The sequence below is a fragment of the Triticum dicoccoides genome, chromosome 5A, assembly GCF_002162155.2.
Source record: "Triticum dicoccoides isolate Atlit2015 ecotype Zavitan chromosome 5A, WEW_v2.0, whole genome shotgun sequence".
Taxonomy (NCBI): domain Eukaryota; kingdom Viridiplantae; phylum Streptophyta; class Magnoliopsida; order Poales; family Poaceae; genus Triticum; species Triticum dicoccoides.
Window position 1 is genome coordinate 606601638 of NC_041388.1, and position 13398 is coordinate 606615035.

General features: G+C 47.8%; 1 pseudogene; it reads left to right on the forward strand.

Moving 5' to 3' along the window:
* The first annotated feature begins 5156 nt into the window (after nt 1-5156).
* On the forward strand, nt 5157-12750 carry LOC119300129 (annotated as a pseudogene).
* The last annotated feature ends 648 nt before the right edge of the window (nt 12751-13398 follow it).

Here is a 13398-nt window from a genome sequence, read left to right on the forward strand (position 1 = left end):
AGGGTACTTAGATCAGGTCTGTGACCCTACCCTAGGTACATGACTCCATCAACCACTCTTCAAGGGTGCATGACCATAAAAGATATTACTCATATAAATAGAACAACCATTATTCTCTGATTTAAATGAATAACCGTCTCGCATTAAACAAGATCCAGATATAATGTTCATGCTCAACGCTGGCACCAAATAACAATTATTTAGGTCTAATACTAATCCCGAAGGTAGATGTAGAGGTAGCGTGCCGACCGCGATCACATCGACTTCGGAACCATTTCCCACGCGCATCGTCACCTCGTCCTTAGCCAATCTTCGCTTAATCCGTAGTCCCTGTTTCGAGTTGCAAATATTAGCAACAGAACCAGTATCAAATATCCAGGTGCTACTGCGAGCATTAGTAAGGTACACATCAATAACATGTATATCACATATACCTTTGTTCACCTTGCCATCCTTCTTATCCGCCAAATACTTGGGGCAGTTCCGCTTCCAGTGACCAGTCTGCTTGCAGTAGAAGCACTCTGTTTCAGGCTTAGGTCCAGACTTGGGTTTCTTCTCTTGAGCAGCAACTTGCTTGCTGTTCTTCTTGAAGTTCCCCTTTTTCTTCCCTTTGCCCTTTTTCTTGAAACTAGTGGTCTTGTTGACCATCAACACTTGATGCTCCTTTTTGATTTCTACCTCCGCAGCTTTCAGCATTGCGAAGAGCTCGGGAATAGTCTTGTTCATCCCTTGCATATTATAGTTCATCACGAAGCTCTTGTAGCTTGGTGGTAGTGATTGGAGAATTCTGTCAATGACGCAATCGTCTGGAAGATTAACTCCCAATTGAATCAAGTGATTATTATACCCAGACATTTTGAGTATATGCTCACTGACAGAACTGTTCTCCTCCATCTTGCAGCTATAGAACTTATTGGAGACTTCATATCTCTCAATCGGGCATTTGCTTGAAATATTAACTTCAACTCCTGGAACATCTCATATGCTCCATGATGTTCAAAACGTCGTTGAAGTCCCGATTCTAAGCTGTAAAGCATGGCACACTGAACTATCGAGTAGTTATCAGCTTTGCTCTGCCAGACGTTCTTAACATCTGGTGTTGCTCCAGCAGCAGGCCTGGCACCCAGCGGTGCTTCTAGGACGTAATTCTTCTGTGCAGCAATGAGGATAATCCTCAAGTTACGGACCCAGTCCGTGTAATTGCTACCATCATCTTTCAACTTTGCTTTCTCAAGGAACGCATTAAAATTCAACGGAACAACAACACGAGCCATCTATCTACAATCAAACATAAACAAGCAAGATACTATCAGGTACTAAGTTCATGATAAATTTAAGTTCAATTAATCAAATTACTTAAGAACTCCCACTTAGATAGACATCCCTCTAATCCTCTAAGTGATCACGTGATCCAAATCAACTAAACCATGTCCGATCATCATGTGAGATGGAGTAGTTTCATTGGTGAACATCACTATGTTGATCATATCTACTATATGATTCACGCTCGATCTTTCGGTCTCCGTGTTCCGAGGCCATATTTGTATATGCTTGGCTCGTCAAGTATAACCTGAGTATTCCGCGTGTGCAACTGTTTTGCACCCGTTGTATTTGAACGTAGAGCCAATCACACCCGATCATCACGTGGTGTCTCAGCATGAAGAACTTTCGCAACGGTGCATACTCAGGGAGAACACTTCTTGATAATTAGTGAGAGATCATCTTATAATGCTACCATCAATCAAAACAAGATAAGATGCATAAAAGATAAACATCTCATGCAATCAATATAAGTGATATGATATGGCCATCATCATCTTGTGCCTGTGATCTCCATCTCCGAAGCACCGTCATGATCACCATCGTCACCGGCGCGACACCTTGATCTCCATCGTAGCATCGTTGTCGTCTCGCCAATCTTATGCTTCCACGACTATCGCTACCGCTTAGTGATAAAGTAAAGCATTACATCGCGATTGCATTGCATACAATAAAGCGACAACCATATGGCTCCTGCTAGTTGCCGATAACTCGGTTACAAAACATGATCATCTCATACAATAATATTTAGCATCATGTCTTGACCATATCACATCACAACATGCCCTGCAAAAACAAGTTAGACGTCCTCAACTTTGTTGTTGCAAGTTTTACGTGGCTGCTACGGGCTTAAGAAAGAACCAATCTCACCTACGCATCAAAACCACAACGATACTTTGTCAAGTTGATGCCATTTTAACCTTCGCAAGGACCGGGCGTAGCCACACTCGGTTCAACTAAAGTTGGAGAAACAGTCACCCGCAAGCCACCTATGTGCAAAGCACGTCGGGAGAACCGGTCTCGCGTAAGCGTACGCGTAATGTCGGTCCGGGCCGCTTCATCCAACAATACCGCCGAACCAAAGTATGACATGCTGGTAGGCAGTATGACTTATATCGCCCACAACTCACTTGTGTTCTACTCGTGCATATAACATCAAACCAGAAAACCAGGCTCGGATGCCACTGTTGGGTTTCGTAGTGATTTCAAAAAATTTCCTACGCACACGCAAGATCATGGTGATGCATAGCAACGAGAGGGGAGAGTGTGATCTACGTACCCTTGTAGATCAACAGCGGAAGCGTTGACGCAACGTAGAGGAAGTAGTCGTACATCTTCCCGATCCGACCGATCCAAGCACCGTTACTCCGGCACCTCCGAGTTCTTAGCACACGTACAGCTCGATGACGCTCCCCGGGCTCCGATCCAGCAAAGCTTCGGGGATGAGTTCCATCAGCACAATGGCGTGGTGACGATGATGATGTTCTACCGACGCAGGGCTTCGCCTAAGCACTACAACGATATGATCGAGGTGGAATATGGTGGCAGGGGGCACCGCACACGGCTAAGGAACGATCACGTGGATCAACTTGTGTGTCTAGGGGTGCCCCTTGCCTCCGTATATAAAGGATCCAAGGGGGGGTGCGGCCGGCCCTATGGAGGCGCGCAGGAGGAGTCCTACTCCTACCGGGAGTAGGACTCCCCTCCCGTTCCTTGTCCAACTAGGAGAGGTGGAGGGAGAATAGGAAAGGGGGGGCGCCGCCCCTCCCTCCTTGTCCAATTCGGACTAGGGGGAGAGGGGGCGCGCGGCCTGCCCTGGCAGCCCCTTCCTCTTCTCCACATTAGGCCCATGAGGCCCATTAACCCCCCGGGGGGTTCCGGTAACCCCCCGATGCTCCGGTTTTATCTGAAACTTCTCCGGAACCCTTCCGATGTCCGAATATAGTCGTCCAATATATCAATCTTTATGTCTCGACCATTTCGAGACTCCTCGTCATGTCCGTGATCACATCCGGGACTCCGAACTAACTTCGGTACATCAAAATGCATAAACTCATAATAACTGTCATCGTAACGTTAAGCGTGCGGACCCTACGGTTCGAGAACAATGTAGACATGACTGAGACATATCTCCGGTCAATAACCAATAGCGGGACCTGGATGCCCATATTGGCTCCTACATATTCTACGAAGATCTTTATCGGTCAGACCGCATAACAACATACGTTGTTCCCTTTGTCATCGGTATGTTACTTGCCCGAGATTCGATCGTCGGTATCCAATACCTAGTTCAATCTCGTTACCGGCAAGTCTCTTTACTCGTTCTGTAATACATCATCTCGCAACTAACTCATTAGTTGCAATGCTTGCAAGGCTTATGTGATGTGCATTACCGAGAGGGCCCAGAGATACCTCTCCGACAATCGGAGTGACAAATCCTAATCTCGAAATACGCCAACCCAACATCTACCTTTGGAGACACCTGTAGAGCTCCTTTATAATCACCCAGTTACGTTGTGACGTTTGGTAGCACACAAAGTGTTCCTCCGGCAAACGGGAGTTGCATAATCTCATAGTCATAGGAACATGTATAAGTCATGAAGAAAGCAATAGCAATATACTAAACGATCGGGTGCTAAGCTAATGGAATGGGTCATGTCAATCGGATCATTCACCCAATGATGTGATCCCGTTAATCAAATAACAACTCTTTGTTCATGGTTAGGAAACATAACCATCTTTGATTAACGAGCTAGTCAAGTAGAGGCATACTAGTGACATTAAGTTTGTCTATGTATTCACGCATGTATTATGTTTCCGGTTAATACAATTCTAGCATGAATAATAAACATTTATCATGATATAAGGAAATAAATAATAACTTTATTATTGCCTCTAGGGCATATTTCCTTCAGATGCCTATTGGTCCCGGTTGGTGCCACCAACCGGGACCAAAGGGTCTCCTGCCTGGGCTCCGCGCATAGGCCACGTGGAGGCCCATCAGTCCCGGTTCTGGATTGAACCGGGACTAAAGCGCCGTGGCATTAGTACCGACCCTTTAGTCCCGGTTTAGGAACCGGGACTAAAGGCCCTTACGAACCGGGACAACAGGCCCTTTTTCTACCAGTGGCGATCGTGCCGCCCTGAGACCGAGTCTCGAGGGGTGGGGTGGGGGTGAGGAGGGGTTGGGGCGTGTCGAAGAAGAAACTGCCCTGCCGCCACCAGTCCTCCGGCAACGGCGACAAGGGAGTGGGCAGAGGGTGGTGTCCCGGGCGGCGACGGTAGGTTTTCCCGCGTGTTGTCAGTCGCTTTGTCGGAGCAAGAAAGTAACATAGTCCTTGTTCTGTACTCCTTGCCTGGTATAGTCATCACTGGTAAATTAAATGTGATTACTGAATATATTTTTTGGCGTCTAAAGGAAGTAAGAAGAATACTTGGCGTGCTTTGAACTCGACGCGAGGAAGGCAAATATGAGTGGTGAAGCTGGGTTTTAACAATCGTTGGGCCTAGAGTGTGAGGATGGGAGTATATATATGTTAAGGTGGGTTTGAAACCTTGAGCCACGACTAGAAGGCAGGTGCACGGGAGTGGCCGTGCATACGGTACAGTCATGCATGTACACGAGGTCTGAGGGCGATACGTGACCGGTGCGGGCATGACGGGCGCGTGATACGATCGACGGCCGAGCCGGGGTGGCGCGCGCGCGAGCGAGCGTGGAAGAGAGAAGAGAGGAAACACACGTACGCCCGCTGCGAGCAGTAGCCGTTCCGGTGCAACGGGGCTGCGAGAGAGGAAAGTGTTGGTGGAGAAGAAAAAGACGTGGCCCGGCGGGGGACATGCACGGCCTGCGCCCTCCGACCGCTGCCCTGATCGTGATCTGCTCCGGCCGGGCGGGCGAAAGCAAAGCTAAAGGAAGCCGCGCGGCGAGGTGCGTGGGCTGCTGCGCCGTGACGTGCGTGTGCGTACGTTCCTGCCCATGTGCGCGGGCGGCCAGGGAAACAGAGAGAGATGGAGGTGGCGTGGATCGTACGCGCTCCGCGGGAGTGAGGGAGGGATGGATGACATGGATGGGTGTGTGGCAGGGGCGTCCGTGGAGGTGGAGGTGGAGGTGAAGGTGGAGATGGCGAGCGCATGCACCGGACCTGCTGCTGCTGCTGCCGCCGCCTAGGCTAGAGGCTAGGCGGATCGGTGACCCGAAACGGCTCTACCAGAAGCAGCAGACCGGACCCTGCTTGGCTTTCTATATGCTCTGTGTGGCCTGGAGACCGAGGGAGAGAGAAAGAGGAGCAGGGAGGGACAGGTGTCTTCGCCCCCTCCCCCGCAATATTTTACGTACTTCTCTGTCCTCCATCGGGATTGGGTGGGGGTCCTGGGGATCAAGCTGGGACTGGGAGTCGCCGGTTGGCGTGGGGACCCACCAAACTCCACTTCACCCAGACTTTGCTCCGCAGCGCGGGCCAGCCGTCTCGGCTCGGCCATTGCATTCTCTGCACCAGATGATGCGCACCTCTCCTCCTCGCCCGTGATCACCTGCTCCCCTCTCTCGCCCATTGGCGAGGCGATGGGCGTTGCATGCATGCCGTTGCCCTCTGTTGTCTTCTTCTGCAACCAAACGCAACCAAGGAATCGAAGCAAGAACAAATATTTATAAGACAATAAATTCACCATCATCTAATTAATAAAATTGCCATGTTCTAATTAATAAAATTACCATGCGGCATAAAATTGAAACTACTTATATAAAAATTGCCATGCTATACATAACAAAATTTCGATGGTGGCTAAAAACGCCATGGTCTAATAGGTACTCCCTCTGTCCCATAATTTAAGAGCGTTTTTGGCACTAGTGTAGTACAAAATTTACAAACAAACACGGACACATTTTGTTCTTTCAAAAGGATGGCTAACGGATACTCTTCTTTCAAAAGAGGGGAAATTAGGATTTTCGCATGAATATATAAAAAACTGCCATGTGACAAGTTGACAAATATATAAATGCCATGTGGACATTATGGAAAATTGGCCATGACAAAAAGGCTGTATAAAAAGTGAACGGAAAAAAAACTGATTGCCATGCCATGACACGGGTACAATTTAGTTTGACCACAACGGTGGTAGGTTGTCACGCGGTGACATTGGGGACACCCATGACATGACCCAAAACCGGCATGTAAACGATGCTCACCTCCTTGGATTTGGTAAATCCACCATATGGGCACACCAAGACCGCTAATAACAAAGGACCTTGCTCCATCATGCGCTCCCAATCTCCCAGGCAAGACGCTTGGACAGTTAACAAATTGGTCTTGCCGGGCGGAATCTAACTTCCTCCGTCGGGCTACATGCATCTCTCATATCTCTATAGAAAGCGGTTGACTAAATGACTTCTCTGTATGGAATCTAGCTAGGGCAAGCCAATGAACACTATAGTTGAATGCTGGATCATCCTCATCTATCTCAACATCATCAAAGACTTCATCGTGCAGTTCGAGCTGGTAAAAATTCACCTAGATTAGAATTTTCAATGGCCACACCATCGCAGCTGGTTGTAGACTGGCGTCCGAAAACATCACACATGGGTTGTCGGAGAAGACGGACGTCACATGATCGTCCAAACCCTTGGCCATGGAGGAAAGGAACCCTAGCCACGCCGTAGGGGAAACTCGTCCGCTTATTAACTTCGACCTAAATTTTGACCAAGTTTATAGAAAACAATATGAACATTTACAATGACAAATCCATATAACGTGAAAATATGTTCAATGATGAAGCTAATGATATTGATTTGGTGGTGTATATGTTGATTTTTTCTACAACCTTGATCAAAGTTTAGAAAGTTTTGACATTAGACAAAGTTAATATGTGGAGTAAATAAAAACAAAGGCAGCGTTAGTTATGTGGATATACATACATATATATATATAGGCTTGCTAAACTATGCCTGCGCACATGCTGTTCTATCCTACGCTCCAGCCAGTACGCGTTAAGTAGCCCGAGTTAACCAGGCCGAAGGGCGTGCACGTTGTGGGGAAAATTGGATGTAACGTCTTACGACCAAAACCGCTAGTAGTAACAAGTTACCGGGCGCTAATTAGAAGAGCCATCCCTCGTACACCAAACTTTCACTTCATCGTAATTGCCATCGTAACATCGTAAAATGCCTAGCCGAACTGTTAATTCCTACCATCAGTAACCAGGCATATATGATCTAGTAAAGATGTTACTATCAGTATTATGGCAATAGTAACTGGCCGTTTTAAGACTTATTACTTGGTTAACATAGCCGTTGTTCTATTTCTACACCCTGTGACATTTACCTCCAGAAGAAGCTAACTTGGCTGAACTTGTAATGCAGTCACACCGGCGTACTATGCCCACCTGAAGGGTATAATTCGTGCGCGCTACTACGTGGAAGGGGACAGCTTAAATGCTGGATTGAACCCCAGGATTAGTGGTCAGTCGCTTCCAAAGATTTTACTGTTGGGAGGATGCAGAAGGTAAATCTTACACTCAGTAGTTTTCGTCCATCTGTTCTATGTCCATCCATGTTACATTGAATTTAACAAGACAGCATCTTTCCCCATTGGTATTTTAAGAATTAGTATACTTAACAATATAGATGTTGTTCTATTTTACACCCTCTGCTAGTTTATTGATGAACACATAGAGTAGTTTACATTTCACTTGACACTTTCCATTAGGATTTTATCACTTCACTTGACCAATTTTTTCGGTTGCATGTCAAATAGGAGGCAGGTACGCAAAGAGCCATCTCCCATACCCCCTGAGCTAAGGGTCCCATTGACGACTCAGGAGAATCTTTGGGACCATGTTCAGAAACATTACACTTTTCCTGATGTGTGGGTATTTAATCATCATAAGATTGAGGGCCAAAAAGAAGACGTTAACTTAATAGATGATGCTGGATGTATAATGGCGCTTGCGTTGACTCGCACTTTCGTCGACGCTCAGGATACACAACAATCTTGGAATGGCAAGATCTCAACGACAGATTTTATGATCATCAATGGGATTCCTGTCCTCCGGACGCCGCCACCATTTAAGGGTAATGATGAGATGTACATAAAGGACAAATGTGCACTAAAAGGAATCCTGAGGCTGATCTTCCTCCGGTACGGAGGAGAGTTCAATACATGGAACGGTTCCTTAATTTGTTAAATGACCATGTTCGTGTACTCCAGCGTTGGGCAAGAGAATATATAAAGAACCCCATGGTTTTTAAGACCACCTATCAAAAAGGTATATTAATCCTTTTCTCTTTCAAACTGCTCTTAAATGTTTCTTTAGAAATTTACAAGCTCATTTTCCTGACTTATTTTCTATGTGTTTCTTTTTGATGAATGCAGGGAAAACTGTCATAGGCATTTTTAAAATGTATAATGGATTGTCAGATGACAGGAAGGCTAGATTCCGTACTCTTGTTAACCAGGTTCATTGCCCTTTTTGGCCAGACGCAAAGAATAATTATCATCTTTCACCTATCGTGTTGTTCCGTCGGAATGTTTTTGGGAAAGAATACACGGACGACTCTTGGGGGTGCTTCCAGTGCCTTAGAAATTATGAGGTCCATGGAAAAACTGTAAGTTCCCTTAACAAATCATTCTTCTTTAACAAAACGAATGTCTTAGAAATTGGTTCTTTGTTTCTTGCTTGAGAGAGTGTTTATTTTGGTATTTTGTTTTTTTCTTCAACAAGTCATTCTAAGGTAAATTGTTTTGTTGTCTTAAACAGCTTCCTCATAATTACTCTCACATACATATTGGAAAGATTCTTGGAGATTTCGTTCCAGATGTTATAGAGAGAGTCCTAAGTTCTGGGGAGTTCCCTGAGATGATTGACGTTATTCAGCAGTAAGGTGATGATGATTTTTTCCCATTAAGCTTGCACACGAGCCTTCATCTGCATACCTTATCCATTTCGTTTCTCACATGTGCATGCAAACAGCAATTGCGTGAGAGGGCCATGTGGAGGTGCGCCAGCTCCCAAAGATCAAGGACAACGTCAAGGACGTCATGTTCTACTGCTGAGCTCCTGTGGAGCTGTTCCATGTGCGCCCTGCCCTACCCTACCCTGAGTTGTGTGTGAGAGAAGCCTCAGATGGCGATGACTTTGTTTTGCCGTGGAGCTTGTTGCTCGTAGTTATGTGGTTCAATTCGTGGTAGCCAGGATATCTATGACCCCGTCTTTGTTACCTTCAACTCTACTTCGGACCTATCCTATGCTATGCAAGTGGTTCAAGTTACCAAGTGGTTTTGCTACTTGCCATATTGTTCTGTGCTATTCTGATCTTTGGCTTCTTTAAGTTTGATTCTTTTTTGGCTTTGTGGCTGGGATCTGGTGTACTATTTTGGTTCTGGATTCAAGTCAGAGGAGCAACTTGTTTGAGCTTCTCTTGGTTTGCACTCGGGCTTGTCCAGAATCCAAAACCAAATTGGTTGGCAAGTTTTAGATTCCACAGCCGAATTTGCCTTTGAACAACTTGTCTTTTTATTTTAATCCTGGTTCTTTGCAGAAGAGTTCTCCATTGTCTTGTAGATAGAGATCCATGTGGAGTTTTTTTAGCACTAAGTTCTCAAAGAGAGGTTGCTTCCAAGGACAAGTTTTCACAAGGGGCAGGATTTTTAGTTTCTAGTACCATGAATTTCATGGAGTTTGTGGCATGCATGTTTGTACCCATAATGTGGTCACTACACTTTCACTGTGTGTCCTTGTAAACTTGTTCCTTTTGGTAAGCTTTAGGCTATTTTAGTTGCTTGGCTTGGACTTAAGCACGACTCATCTTCATCTTCCGCTGCCGCCGTCCTAATCTATTTGCCTTTCCCGGATTCAAACACACCAGTTGCTTCACCTCATGGCTGCTTGCATCTCCTTCATCCGCTGGCACCAATGCCCTCCCTCTGATCCCCTGCCCTGCTTGTGGCGGGCGGCAGGGTTGTCAACTGGATCTTTTTTGACGGATCTAGCCCCGGCTCCAGGTTATACAAGTGTATTGAAAGTTGTAAGATTCCAACACTCGGTAATTTGTTTCCCTTCAATCTTATTTCAAAATCTCACCTCGCACCAGACTAAGCACCACCCCTTTGCCTGTTTTTTTTGATCGAAAGGGGTTCCCCCTGCTCCATTTTATTATAAACGGAGCAAAGCGCGAGTCAACATGGAATGTTACAAGCATTCGGGCCTACCCGAAGGAATGGAGGACCGCACCCCTTTGCCTGTGCATAGGCAGCATCTTGCTCAATGTATTTGTACGGCCAGTGGATCGTGTTGCTCCTTGCGGGCACCAATCTTCTGCTTGGCCTAGTTGTTTTTTAAGAAAAGGAGGATGACCCCCGGCCTCTGCATCTGGGAGATGCATATGGCCACTTTATTAATTATTCTCGAGGACCTTACAAAGTATTACAAACAATATACCCGAATCCACCATCTTGGCAACATATGCCGCTACTCCTATCCATATGATGAAGGAATGCTAGCTGGGCCACTATCCAAACCACTCACTTAAACCTAACATCAAAAGCCGGAAGCCCCAGCCGAGCCACATACCGGGTCTGGGGCACAATCCGGTCAAACGCATTCATGTGTCGTCGCAACCATCTTCCACAAGTCCATCTTCAGATTATATTGAGGCTTCTACCTTGTCTGGCCACTCTGCCATCGACGTCACCATGACGCCAGACAGCTACCTCCTCCTGCGCGAGTCCATCTCCGCATATCGGACGCCGAGCCTCCACAGCGCCATGCCGCCGATCTCCATCACCATCAATGTGTGAGATGAAGTACCGCTCCACCACGGCAGGTACAAGGTAAGGAAGGGCGAGGTCCCCATTGGAGACACGACCGGAAGAGGAGCACAGCACCACGAGACAAATCAGACCTGCCCGGAGCTGCGGCGCGGTAGATCAGACGGGCCGCCACCAGGAACCAGACAAGCTCGCCATGCACGCCCAGCATCCCCATGCCCAAGTCGGCGCCTTCAAGAAGGTGACGACGCTGTGGCGCCGCCGCCGCTTAGCCACCGGGGCTAGGGTTTTCACCCGGGCGCAGGGGAAGGGGGGAGGCAGGGGAAGTTGAGCCTCAGCACCGCCATCAAGGAGAGAATGGCGTCCGGGACGCCATCGACGCCGTGACCGCCACCGGCGGCCAAGGGTTTCCCCCGGCCAAGCATCCTGCCGCCACCTCCGAACCAGCCACAGCATCAGCAGGCGCGTGCACGCCGGAGATCCAGGCCGGCCGAAGGTCATGCGTCACGAGCAGACCAGATCGCCTCAGATCTGACGAGGGGAGTCCGGACCCTCCCCGCGCCACGACCATCGCCCACCGGGACCTCGCTACCCGCGCAGCCGAGGGGATCCGGCCAACCTCACCGACGAGCACTCCCCGCCGCCGCCGGAGGAGCGCCGTCCGCACCAGTGAGGCCGCCGCCTCAGATCCGAGCCCTCACCACCGAAAGGGAGCGGCCAGAGGCCTCGCCGCCTAGTTGTGCGGATGTTATTGTTCAGGCGGCAGGACAATTAGAATTAGGTATCAAACTCTCCTCTTAGGACCGCAGTTCAGCACAAGTACTCAGGTGGAGGTATACCTACGTGATCGACTACGTCCATTGCTGCCGTCGAAATCCCACCGCTCCAAATTGTTCTTTTTATGTGTTTTTCTGATGAGATGATACAGGAGCATGCGTTGTGCACATCGCACATAACTTGGATGGAGAAAAGCTCAAGCTCCCCTTGACTAAGGTATGTATATCCAACTCAAATAATGTTATATGCAAAGACAAGGTGTAATCTTAGTGGTCACCCACCGATAAATCGTTGAATCGGATAATATTTTGAACATTGTGTTATTTATTGGAGCACTAGTTCATATGGGTATGTTCAATGCAGATTGACAAGCTCATCATGGGAGGGGGCAACGAGGCTGCCAAGGAGGTCACCTCTGACAGGAAGGACAAGGAGGTCGCCTCTGACGAGAAGGGCAAAGGGATCACCTCGGGAAAGAAGGACAAGATCAGCAGCCCTCCGAAAAGGGTTAAGAGATAAACCATTATGAGGAGAATACCAGCTCAACGCACTTCCAGAAACCGTCTTTGGACCTAAATTGGAGTTCTACAGATGCCCTTGGCTTCAGCAAGCACCTCGTCCCCGTCCCATATTTACGGACAACAAACAATGACAACATCTGGAAGGTCACCGCCCGAATGATCGGCGGCAGGCTCACCCTTGATAAGAGTTGGGTCGATTTCTATGAAGTTCACGAGGTCACGATCGGGTGCCCTATCACCTTAAAGTTGTTGAGTTCCGCGGACTTGAAGGTCTCAAGGACGAGGTCATTAAGGCGGTGGCAAAGTGTGGGCCACAGCACAAAGCATTTGACATGGATGTCGAGGGTGCTGGTGGTGCTGAGGGTGCTTAGAGTGTTATCTCTGCTATCTCCGCTATCCACTTTAAAGACTATATGTGTTATGACTGTTATAATTATGGTTTATCATATGGTTATGGTTGAGGTGAGTACTAAGGCGCCAATCGACCGGCCCAAATTTGGGCTGTCCACACGTAGCCACCCAATTTTAACGATTACACCCGTCCGATTTGGCGTCCTACTTCGTCCACCTCGTCTCGTACGGGGTTGACTCTATCTTGGTTCTGCCTCCTCCTCCCCGCGAGCCCTCCCGCTTCTACCTTCGCCTCTGCCTCCGTCCACCTCACCCCCGCCTGCTTGCAGCTCCGGTGGGTACCCTCGCCGTCGACGGCATTGTGCCCGGGCGCAGGCCTGCCGTAACCGTTCAAGCTCTGCTTCGCCTGGTTGTAGCAAAAACGATTGCTAGTTCCAGCACAAATATGGTTCTAGCAAAAAAATAATTGTAGCAAAAATCATGTTGGCGACGGCAACATCTTCTTGATTTGTAGCAAAATAGAAAATTGGTTCAAGCAAAAATCTTAAGTGGTTCCAGGAAAAAATAAAACATGGCGACTCGCATGTCGCAGCAAAATCAAATGCTGGTTCCAGCAAAAATCAAATATGGTGTCGCTGGCCCTGTCCGATCCCTTAGCACCGCACCTC